The following is a 13,369-nucleotide window of genomic DNA, read 5'->3' as shown; positions in this document are numbered from 1 at the left end:
AAACTAACTCAATTTTATTCGTACCGTCTTCTGACGTAACATTAACGTTGAACACTATCATTTTGAAGAAAGTTTCGCAAAACCTCATTTTCATTTAATTTTAATTTACATACAACTATCCGATACTTTCGTTGAAATTGAATCGAACTTCTAAACGTTAAGAATTTTCAAATGCATACTTTATTAGATTATTATAATTAAAGTGGATGCCAAAAAAGTGCGTAGTTGGAAAAAAACCCAAATTAAATGAAAATGAGGTTTTACGAAGTTTATTCCTGTCCACGTGCGAAACTTTCTTCGAAATGACAGTGCGCAATGTGATATTGTGTAAAAATCATGAAAACTAACTGATATTTTGAAGATGGTAAGAGATGGTATAGGGAAACTTGAATGCTATTTAAAAAAATCTCGATAAACTATTTTTCTAGAACTCTCGTACTAAATCTTATTTTTAAAATGCCCTCTCTATGTTCTATCTAAAATGCCTGAGCCCCCACAGGAACTGCCTAGAAAGTTCGGCAACTTGAACGAAATCTACTTTGTGCGATACAGCATCACCCTGTAAAATTTAAAGTAAACGAATAACCGCTCAATAACAATATAGCCGCTGACAGTTCGTCAATTCGACAGTATTTCTCACAGTACGCAGATACAATTTTTACAGTCGTTACCTAAGGAGCTATCCGGTCTAGCCTGACATAGACCTGACATTTTTAATCTCGCAGTGTATGGCCTCTGCACATCTTATTACTTTAAATAGCACTCACTTTCAGATTCTATTTAAAAATAAATAAAATAAGTGAAAGGAAATGCTATTTAAGTTATCGAGGAGACATAAAATCTTTGGATCCAAGAATATATAAATTATCTATCACATTAGCAGCAGACCAGAAGGGACACCCAAAAATGCAAATTTTCAGGGCAAGCATTTCGAATTTTCCAATAAGAGTCTCGATCAGATCACAAATACTACAGTTTTCCATTAAAATAATGGACCGGTTGCTTGTCGATTTCGCTGGCAACTCTAAAAACGCTTTCAGAAGTAGGTATACTTTGCCGAAAGCATTCTAAGTTTCGTAGTTTTAAGACAGCTCTGTTTTCGCATAAATATGCAAAAGTCTACGCTAGCAATATTAGGAGCCTTTTCAGCTTTCCATAAAATACGGTGTAATGACGTTTGTTAGAAAAACGAACTTTAAATAGTAAATATTTTAAACCTTTAAAAGTCCTTTTTCGCTAATGATAAGTAATATGCGAGTTGTCGATGCTATTAATTAACAAAAACTGAATTTTAACCGAATGTTAAAACACAGTGGAACAAAACTAATTTAAATTAGCACATTAATTGCAACAAATTTCAATAGGGAGTATATTTAAGCGTTGCTGGTATGCGAGTTCAAGTCCATCAATGTCAATAATGGCATAATGGTAAAAAGGACTCTATTCAGTATAACACAGTTTTAATGCACAACTTATGTTCATGTAATGGATGTGGGTGACTTAACGTTGGTGGCAGTATTCGATATTGCCATCAAACAGAAATAGGTTAGACTTATAGGTTATTCCTTACACACATATAAATTAGCTTTCAAATCTGGAGTAAATAGCATAAATGGATCTAAAAAGGAGGTCGGATTCAAGATTCGCATATATATATATATATATATATATATATATATATATATATATATATATATATATATATATATATATATATATATATATATATATATTTGAATCTCACACAAAAAAAAAGCTTTAGAAAAAAAAAAAACTCCGTTGTCCTACGGTGAAGAGACATACATCCGGGCTTCGCATTATTGTTTTGGTTAGTTAGTATGTAATCGTAATTTAAAAAATTATGTATGTTTTATTGTTGTGCATCTATTTTTATACAATTTTTAATCACTTTGTTTGTTCTATTGACTTGCACTAGTAATTTTTAATCATTTCAATGCTGACTCCTATACAAATTTTTATCTATGTTTTAATTATGACCAGGAAAACAATGCTATAAATAATATTATTTAAAAATACATTTTTGTAGGTTAAAATTAAATGTCTGAAGAAGGTCTTGATGGCCGAAACGTCACAAAAAATAAAATGTTTCACAAGTAACGGAAACTTATTTTAATTTTACAAAAAAAGGACCAAAAAAAACCCAAGAACCATTTCTTAAGAATATATAAAATCAAAAGGATCCAAGAACTCACAAACTAGAAATATATATATATATATATATATATATATATATATATATATATATATATATATATATATATATATATATATATTTGATGACACTATATTCCGGGATATCATCCGTTCGCTCGTTGAACTCCGACTGGAATCCTGCATCCGACTGGAATCCTGCAAATCTTGCATCCGACTGGAATCCTGCAGACGTTTCGCCAAAATCTCACTTGGCATCTTCAATGCTCGCGCTCCGAAAACACTTCGAACACTGTTTTCGGAGCGCGAGCATTGAAGATGCCAAGTGAGATTTTAGCGAAACGTCTGCAGGATTCCAGTCGGATGCAAGATTTGCAGGATTCCAGTCGGATGCAGGATTCCAGTCGGAGTTCAACGAGCGAACGGATGATATCCCGGAATATAGTGTCATCACATTTTTCCATCCGTGAATCAATACGTGAGAATATATATATTTATATATATATATATATATATATATATATATATATATATATATATATATATATATATATATATATATATATATATATATATATATATATATATATATATATATATATATATATATATATATATATATATATATATATTCACGTATTGATTCACGGATGGAAAAATGTGATGATACTATATTCCGGGATATCATCCGTTCGCTTGTTGAACTCCGACTGGAATCCTGCATCCGACTGGAATCCTGCAGACGTTTCGCCAAAATCTCACTTAGCATCTTCAATGCTCGCGCTCCGAGTGATATATATATGCTGTTTACTCCAGATTTGAACGCTAATTTATATGTTTGTAAAGAATAACCTATAAGTCTAACCTATTTCTGTTTGTTGGCAATATCGAATACTGCCACCAACATTAAGTCACCCACATAAATTACATGAACATAAATTGGATTGCGAACACCGCAAAATTTTATTTCTAATAATAATCGAACAATCGTAATATGTACATTCATACTACTATAAACTACAATACACTAATCCAATATTGCAAATTGCAAAAAACATTATTCCGAATGAGGAATTCATCATTTTCTCAGTAAATGACATATTAGCCCACAGTTACCGGTGTTATACGCTGTATCAAAATTAGGTTCTTACCTTGGGAAACGGCATATGACTACTTTCTGCTGAACCTATTAGCCCGAGTTCCTCTATCTGCAAAAATGAAAGTTCGATTTTTTTTGCTAAATAACATTCATAAATTAATAACACTGATATTACAGATTATTCTTTATCTGTTATCTGTTGAAGAATTATTTTAAGTACTACCATTGGCAGAGTAGGGTTTTAATTTAATTAATAAAGAAGAACTTAAAATTTCATCTTCAACAATCTAAATATAAGTTGAAGACGAAGCAGCTTACCTATTTGATACAATTTTTTTTCCACTGCCTACTAAAATACTCAATTATGACGTCAGCTTCGTGGCCCGTTCGTACTCCTATGCTCTGCTAATACCAAATCAAAGTCGTGACTAAGATGTTGTTTATCAAAACTCGTTGCAAAAGTATGTGTACAGTTGGTCTAGCGTATAATTTTACTAAATAAAAATATCAGTAAAGTAATCTTCCCCGTTTCCCCAAAAACAAGCCATAAAATTTTAATGCGTACATATCATCAGAACACGCTATAGTTTTAATATGTAACAGAAGCGCAGAATGGAGGGACATAAATCAATCAAAACTTATCTCGCCTGAAGTTAGCAGGATGTAACTCGGTAACTTGGGGGAAATTAATGATCGGGTGAAGTGCTGGAGCATTACAGATGATTACGTAAATAAATTAATTTGCGGAGTTCATTAAAATCGGAGCGCTTCGGCATACAACCGGAATATAATATGCAAAATTTACTGGGAATCTTTTATATATGGCGGGGTTTCCTTTTCAAGCTATTGAGATTGCTGAAGTCGGCAAAAGTAACGCATGATTAATGTACTGGTGTAATTACACCTCAATGAACTGGGCGTAGCGAGTAATATTTCTGTCATCTTAACATAAGGCCTTCTATTTACAAGTCTTGGATATTGTCGGCACTAATGCATTTAAACAAAACGGACCGGCCCCCCACCCAACTAAAACTCCTTAAAATTCTTATTTCTGTAGTAATTAATATTTTATTATATTATTATTATTTTATTGCATTATAAATATTTTTTTAACACAAAAAAATGCGGATTTTGATAAGGGCCACCAATATTTTTGGGGGGTAGAGAACCTTATTCCGGATAGCTTGTTCACAGATTAGAGACTTTTCGAATATACTTACCACTAGAGAAACTTCCACACTTGCAACTTTCTTCATTTTTATAACAAACTAATAAAAAAAAAATATTGCAAAAACGCCGATTTCTCCAACAAAATAACACCACTTACAAGAAATTAAATGACATATTTCTGAAAATATTAACAATAATGAAGCAAATGTTAGAGTTGAGTGTCGTGTCGTGACACTATACTTGGACAGGAAATTAGCGAATAAATTAAAATTACCATTATTTTTTGGGAGAATTAGTAGTGCCATAAAAAACATACCATTTCGTAACCGAAATCTAATGGAAAATCAGGTAGTAAAATTTCGCCACTAGCGGACTCGCTCAAATATTAATTCTACAGTTAAAACGCTTTAATATTTCCCAGGTCTGCTTGCACATTATGATGAATTTATTGTGGGAGAACCCATCGAACTGGATGACTGCGCTTTTTGCATATTTTTCGTAAATAATAAACAATGTTCGAAAAGTACAAATGGAAATGAGTTTGTCGAAGTTAATTCTCCAAATAACAAATGCTCGCATTTTCGGGCTTGGTGTAATTTACAGTGGAGGCGCAAAAATTTCTATTTTGGCATTTTGGCGTTAAATTGGGGAAAATCAGTTTCCGGTTCTGTTTGCTACACCTAACAAAAAACAAAAATGTAGATTTTACCAAAATTTCTTGTTTACTGCAAAAGGAAAAAATTTAACTTTTTGTTTTAATTTCTTTTAAAATAAAAGCTAAAAATTTAGAATTTTCAAAATTTTTATTATTTATTTATACAATAAAATTCTTTTTCTGGCTACCATATGCAACACAAGAATTCTAAAAATGTTTATTATTAATACCAGCCTGAAATTGTTAGCAGGCATTCTATACAAGATTGCGACTGCCAAAAATATTCAAAATGTGTTCCAACCATTTAGTTAAAAAAAGGATAAATTTTTATAAAATTAAATTTTCCTAAGTCAGCATCAAGTTAATAAAAAAATATATTTCAATGAATGAGTTGTTGCTGTTAGATAGTTTTTATATATGAAACTTATTAGTTAGTAAATAGGTCGTTATAAACGGAAAACCTCCTGCAAAACAGAAGCATAAACAAGCGGGTGAACTAACTACAAATTATGCATGGCGGCCTACAAAATGTTCCAAATTGTAAAGTGAACGAAATGAAAGGTGCCATTAACCTACTGTGAATTCATTATTTTTCATGCTTCCCCACGCATTCAGTTATTAGCTTCAGCAGATTGAATTAAATCAGCCATTTGTCAAAAGTTCGCGTATTACGTTTTACAAATTTTTCTTCTAATGTAAAACGCTGCAGCCGTCATTTATAAACCAGCAGGAAACAAGGTTAATTAATTGAAGTAATATGTTGCAGCTTGTTTAGATAATTCCTTAGAACAAACCAAATTATATGGGGTTGCGTGTCAGCTCTGAATAACAATAGTTGAACCCAAGCGATTTTTCTCCGTTAGAGTCATAGTGTCTTAACTTTGACTAATAATAGCAAAATTGAAATGAAAACAGTGATGAATTGATGTGGTGGTCTTTATTATATTTTACACGAAACGGTTGTATCGTGTTTTTGTCTACAAACATTTAAAATATGGGATAATGAATTTTAAACTTTTGTATATGTTTAGCAATCACTAAATATGTTGTTTTGTAGGACAATTATTCTGTTCCTCATCTGAAATAGTAATGTGAAAAGTTTGTGTTTCAATAAAAATAAAGGTTTTAATATTTGCCTTTACGCTTGAAAATTGTCTTTTTTTTGTATAAAAATTGTTTTATTTAAATATCTAAAAAAAAATTTGAAATAAGTTGGTTTTCAACAAATGTGCCTATTTTTTAAAAAAAAATCGACAAACTTAATTGTCCTAACTTTTTTTGGTATATCCTAATTTGGAGAAATTGTGATCTAAGTACATAGACCGACTAGACTAAATAGACCGACTAGACTAAATACTTTTTTCAACTCTCTTCTGTAAAATATTTAATTATACAACGATCTAACGTGCAGAAAGCGTCGTTTTACTACGTGAGTTTCTTTTCCCACGGATCCAAGCCCCTTTGGACATTTCCGGGATATTACCGTACGAGTTTGGGAGCAATCGGATGTTTTCGGAAATTTTACCGCTTTGTCAATTCTAATGGTTATGTCAGTGAACGTGTTAGTTTTGTTTTGCAAAAATGTACCTAAAAACCAACGGTTGTAGAACATGCATACTATAGCATGTATAGTATAGTTTACATTTGGTAAACTTTTTAAATCACTCGATTGTTAAACACTCACACTAATTATACACCGATCTAACAAGCGGAAAGTGTCATTTTACCACGTCAGTTGTTTCCTACGGATCCGAGCCACTTCGGACATATCCGGTATATTACCGCACCGGTTTGGGAGCAATCGGATGTTTTCGGAGATTTTACCGCACTGCTTGAATCTTGACGTTTTTCAATTCTGACGGTCACGTGTTTTTTTGCAGAAATATACCCAAAAACTAATAGTCGTAGAAAAAGTATATTATGCTTTAAAATGTCAAAACCTTATCAAATACTGCATCAATTTTGGAAAAATTCTTTATTAAAGTATTCAACGTAGTCCATAAAAAAAAGTTAGAAAAATGTGAAAATAAATTTTTCAAAGAAACTTTCACAGGCTACTGTAATACAGTCAAGCTCTGAAGAAGCTCGCAAAACGTCAGCAAGTTCGGCTCAGCAAAAACCGACGCAGGAGGAATCCAGAAGTTTTGTAAAAAGTACGTGAAAACAAAGTTTGTCCGATTTTTTTGTACATTTGTAGAAAAACTGAAAACAACCGATAAAACTTTTTTCTAATAACTTAATTTTTTAATATATAAAAAATCAATTTTGACAGGTAACGACAAATATTTGAAAACTTTCCTAAATTGACATAGTTATTACTTTTGATGCACAAACTATCCCCAAGAAGAAAAATTGCTAAAAGTCAAAAAAACGTTCCCATATGATTTGGAGTTTAGTGGTGACAATACTGAATGCAAGAATGACTGGGATGTTTTTCAGAGTCTAACCAAAATTTTTAATAATAAATCACAAACATAAAACAATTATACAGCAAAGATAATGAGATCATATTCCCTTCACCGCACCCGACCCCTTCCCTACCGAATGAAAATGAATTGTTACGGGTTTTTGCAAAATACGCTTTCATGTAAAATTATCGACAATTTAAACGTAGTTGGGCATTAAACCTGGCCCTAACATTTAATTGCGTTTTATTATTTATTATTACCAGTAAAATTTGAATACTGGTTTGTAGTTGACCAAAGCGAATTCAGACTTGTATATTAGCTGGCAATAATTATTTAAACCCCTTTCAAATATTACTTTAAAATTTTTGTTTATTCTAATTTGTTGGACTAAAATTGTTGAATGGGTGAACTGTTCGAAATGGCGACCTCCATCAGAAAAAAATTACCATAATAAACAAAAAAGATTAGCTTTAAGTAAATCTGAAATGTAAAATACGTAAAAATCTGCAATTAATTTAAAGAAATAATGATTAATAGTAGTTCCCACTCCATAGGTTCCAACTTTTCTTTGCCTCGTAAAAGAAGTTTCCTCTCACAAAACAATTCTAGAAATGAAGTTTTAATCGTCAGATACTGTTTTTACGCAGTACTCCAATGGCAGAGAACGAGAGAGTATTCCTGATAATGAACGAAGTTTATATTATGATAAGTATTATATACATAGGTATCAATTGAATTTATATATGAGTTCGAAATGACAGCTCGACCCTATTTTAGATTTTTAATTTTGAATTGCTTTTGCATTTGTCATAGTATTAGAAGGCAAAAATTACCTTTCACAGGAACTTACTGTCTGTGCTCTATATTTCTGTATTCTTATTGCGTTTAATATCGAGAGTATCATTTATAGCAGCTATACTAAAATAATGGGTGTTTTTTTTTTCGATGTATAGAACTTTAAGTTGGCATTACTGTTCAAGATGGCGACCGATTTAACAGCTGTCAAGTGATTTATTCTCAGTTTGGTTTGGCAATTCATCATGAATAGACTCGCGCCTGAACAATGCTTGCAAATAGTGCAATTTTATTTCGAAAATAATAGTTCTGTGCGGAATACGTATCGCGCACTACGTCCATTTTTTCGTCGACAAAATCGTCCATCAGAGCAGTTAATTCGACTAACCAACTAACTAACCAAAACTAAGCATGGAACGTTTTGGCACCACGTTTACTCTTATTGATAACTCGCATCTCCAGAGATGCCGTACGGTGCGTACAGAAGAAGCTATTGCTGCTGTTAGGCGTAGCATTGAGGAAGACCCGAATGAGTCCATCCTCCATCGAGCACAGGAATTGGATCTGTGTCCATCCACTTTATGGAAGATTTTGCGGAAGGATCTTGGTTTACGTGCTTACAAAATCCAACTCGTGCAAGAATTGAAGCCAAACGATCATCAAGTAAGGCGTAGATTCGTCGAATGGGCCCAAAACGAGACTGCCTTTGTTCCCGATTTTCATAAGCCAATTTTGTTTAGCGATGAAGCGCACTTCTGGTTAAATAGCTACGTCAACAAACAAAACTGCCGTATTTGGAGCGAAGTTAATCCTCAAGTGTATGTCGAAACACCGTTACATCCAGAAAAACTGACTGTTTGGTGCGCTTTATGGGCTGGTGGAATCATTGGTCCGTACTTCTTCAAAAACGTTACATGTCAATGGTGATCGCTATAGAGCTATGATTACTAACTTTTTCATTCCTGAATTGAATAACCATGATGTCCAGGAGATGTGGTTTCAACAGGACGGCGCAACATGTCACACAACTCGTGCCACAATCGATTTTTTGAAAGACACGTTTGGTGACCGCCTAATTTCACGTTTTGGACCTGTGAATTGGCCTTCAAGATCTTGTGATTTATCACCGCTAGACTACTTTCTGTGGTGCTATGTAAAGTCATTGGCCTATGCGGATAAGTCACAAACGCTTGACCATTTGGAAGACCACATTCGCCGTGTTATTGCCGATATACGGCCACAAATGTTGGAAAAAGTCATCGAAAATTGGACGTCCAGATTGGACTACATCCGCGCCAGCCGTGGCGGTCATATGCCAGAAATCATATTTAAAATGTAATGCCACAAGATTATCTTTCGGATAAATAAAATTCATGTCAATCGAATAATCCATCGTTGTTTTATTGCAACCTAAAGTTCTATACATCGAAGAAAAACATCCCTTATAAGATGACCGAAAACAAAATCTAGGTTTTATTTTGAAAAAGAAAAATATTTCATAACGTAAAACACTTGAAATATATTTTTCTTACCATTCACTTCAGAACTATAAGTGCACACTTTTAGTCTATACTATTTTCAAGTTCAATAAAAAAGATGAAAAATCGGAGAGGTTCACTTTTCTATGAAGAAAACAGAACAAGAACGGGCTGTGGTGAGGTAATTCAATTTGCAATTGAAAAGATTGATGATGGAAAAAACGTTATTTGTTTTTCTTTTGATCTTGATTTGATGTGATAGACCAAAAATTTGTTGTAGACAAAAAATTAGCGCACTTGGAAATGCGAATGATTTAAGAGTCAAACAACAGAGAGCACCAATGCTTTTTACAAAATTCTGGATTCCTCCTGCGTCGGTTTTTGCTTAGTCGATATTGCTGACGTTTCGCCAATCATCCTGTTGGCTTCTTCAGAACTTGAATGAAACTCGACTAAGTAAAAACCGACGCAGGAGTTTTGTAAAAAGCATTACAGTATCCTGTGGAAGTTTCTTTGAAAAATTAGAGAGCACCAAATTGTGAACGGCTTCCATCGAAACTCCCTAGGGCGGTAAGATAGCACCACACATCATTCTAATTTTCATCAAACTAATAAGTCATTAAATACATTCAAGAGTTGTTCAATTCGAAATTAAATAAATGCAACAAAAAAATCTTTTGTTTTTGGCTACTATGTGAGCATAAGGGGGAAAATGATTTTCTTTAAAGAATTAATGCTTGATGGGGAGCAAATTAATTCAGCGCACGGTAAACTCAGTGAAAGCTTGTAATTCATTAACACCCTCAAAAATTCATATGCCAATATGTCAACCTTATTACCTTACTTTCTTATAACAGGTGCGTATGCGGAGGATACCGAAATTTCCAGAGCACATATTTCTGCATCAAATAGGAAGAATGCGTCTTCTCTTAGCTGCCTGTGGTTACGCGAGACACGCTTAAAAAATATAGAGTAGGTAGGTAATAGTCTCCTCAACTTGCATTGATGATTTCTCATCTATTATATTCCGTATCAAAAATAGGCTACTATATAATTTTAATTTCGACTATTACAATACAAAGAGCGTCGACTAGAAAAACGTCACCACCGTTTTCGAATTTGCCGATTTCCTTTCTAACCAAGGGCTAATTTTAGTAATTTAAATTTTAATAGAGTTTTAATTTGTAGATATATAGGCCTTTTATCAGCATTTAACACCTGTAAAATGGTGTTCATTCCATAGTCAAAACGTATTCGGCCTGTAATTGTTGCGGCATGCATGGACCATAGAATTGAATCTTCTGAAAAAGGCAGTTTCGGCCACTTGTTACCTTCGAAAAACGATGAAATCAAATGTTTCGAAAGTATCCACGCTCGTGTAAAAATGTTATATCTCAGTGGTGGCGGTAGGTCCTAGGGGACCGTCGTTGGTACAAAAATGATCAGCGAAGAAAAAACATTTTTTTGTCTGTTTCTCCGTTCTCCATTCTCTGTTCTCGTTTTTTGGTTTTTGCGGAATAACTTTGTAACCGTTCGGCTACGAAATTAAAATTCACCTCCTTTTTACTCCTCCGCGAGATCCATATCTTTTTAGCGATTTCCGACTGCTTTTTGGACTTTGCTATGAAACACGATAAGTGTCCGGAAGTTGAAGCGATCGACTTCATATTTGGCACATATACGCAGCTTTTCCCCGTTTCTTAAGCTATTGAAAATGGGGGGTTTACGAGACCAAAAACTAGAAGACGCAGAACATACAGCTCAATAAACTTTTATTCGTAACAATTTTTCAAAAATGTGCAGGGTGCGCGGCAAATTAAAAAAAAAATGAGCCCCCCATTATTGAAAATTGGTTATAACTGAAAGACTATGGTTCAGAGGTCACTTTCTTCTACATTGCGATATAGCCCGCATAGACAGCTAAAAATTGGGTGCAATCAAATTTTACCAAGTATTTTTTTTAAATTGATTTTTTTTTTGGCATTTTTGGCTTCCAGATAAATATGTTTTCGTCTATAATCGTTCACCCGATCGGCAAAATTCTTTTACCAGCAGACGCGGAAGATCTAGTGGAATAACAATTATGTCGGGCATTTTTTTCGATTATATACAGGTTTTCAAATTATAGGCAAAAATCTAAAAGACCTAGAAAATTGTTCTTTTACAGAGCAAAATATTAACCGCAAATCATAAATCGTAAAAAATATGGCGAACCGGTTCCACCGCCGCATCAAGAGGTACAATTTTTGTAATTGCGGGTTTCATCTATTACACACGCTGCTCGGGATATTTGGAAAAATCCATATGAAAATCGCTATTTCGGGGAATCAATCAAGACGCGACAACGTCATTGATTATTACAGGGCACTACATGGTTTCAGAAAAAACTTATTTTCTCAAAAAAAATTTACTATTTTGGAAAAATTATTGAACCATGAAACATGGATGATCCATATAACCTAAAAAGAACCTGAAACTTTTTTTCGTGGATAAATTATTAGCCGTAAATGAAAAACTATAAAGCATGGGATAATTTAGTTTAAACAGTCTCGAATATTGTATCGAGACACAGTTTCGTCTGAATTTAAAATTCTGCGATAAGTAAAAGACGCTTTACACAGGGTTTGTACACAATATAATTACATCCGATTTTGCGGAATTTCTATAGTGGTCCGCAGCGAGCACGATAGAAAAACAATTCGTCTCCCTATGACAAGAAACATAGACATAGAAAGCTGCTTCGCTCTACGAACTTGCTCCGCCCAGATATGATTTTTCGAAAGCAATCTTGTTTATTATCCAAACTGACGTTATTATGTAATATTATGGAGATGAGCCGAACGTTTCTTGATACACCAACTTCACACGCTTGTTAATGACATTCCGTTGTGCATTATTTTGCAGACATGGCGTCATTTTATGTCGAAATATCAAATTTAAATTTAAATATTCATATCGCTACTAACGAGAAGGAAGTAAAACGGTTATTTGATACGAAAACATGATTCGCGAGTAATAAAAATTTCGCCTTATCTGAACTTTTCTTCAAGTGCGTTACGTATATATGTATGCGGGTATGTATGCTTTTAACTTTCGTGAAGTAGGTAAAGCTGCAGTACGAACGCAAGGGAATTAAACCGAACTAATAAAACTTCGAGGAACTCGCTCTAGACTTTTAGCCTTTCCTAACCTATTCAGGAGGTTAATGCAGTTTCCAAAGTAATCGGAATCGTGTGGAAGCACGTGTGAGTTTGGATTGGTATATTATGAAAAGAAACTCGATTATTTTTGTAAATTTAGACATTAGACTTACGATAATTTCCTTTGAAACCAAAAGTACTGTTAAATGTAAACAAATGTGATTGTTGACTTTGCTGGTTGTGGATTGATTACGTTCAGATTGAATGCAAAATCAAATCAAAAAAGCAAATTGTAGCTTCAGTAGTTACGACGATTTCTGTAAAGTTTCCGTTTTTTGGAGATAGAAAAACATGAAATTTAACCGGAATCATCATTCAGCACAGTGGAGCTTCGTTTTCAACAATATTCTTTGCACATTTTCACTTAGATCATTCTTTATCGGGATAACTAC

The 13,369-nt window shown here is 33.5% G+C and overlaps 1 protein-coding gene across 1 annotated transcript in view; it reads right to left on the bottom strand.

The window, feature by feature from the left end:
• LOC132704757 (uncharacterized) overlaps positions 1–13,369 on the bottom strand; it is a 381,739-nt gene that overhangs the window by 332,471 nt on the left and 35,899 nt on the right. The window contains exon 2 of the mRNA XM_060674976.1: positions 3,324–3,380. The gene's annotated coding sequence lies outside the window, so the exon portion shown is untranslated. The remainder of the gene's footprint in view (positions 1–3,323; positions 3,381–13,369) is intronic.

The sequence above is a fragment of the Cylas formicarius genome, unplaced genomic scaffold (genome assembly GCF_029955315.1).
Source record: "Cylas formicarius isolate icCylForm1 unplaced genomic scaffold, icCylForm1.1 PGA_scaffold_7__23_contigs__length_41026272, whole genome shotgun sequence".
Taxonomy (NCBI): domain Eukaryota; kingdom Metazoa; phylum Arthropoda; class Insecta; order Coleoptera; family Brentidae; genus Cylas; species Cylas formicarius.
This window is presented reverse-complemented; position numbering and strand designations above follow the sequence as displayed.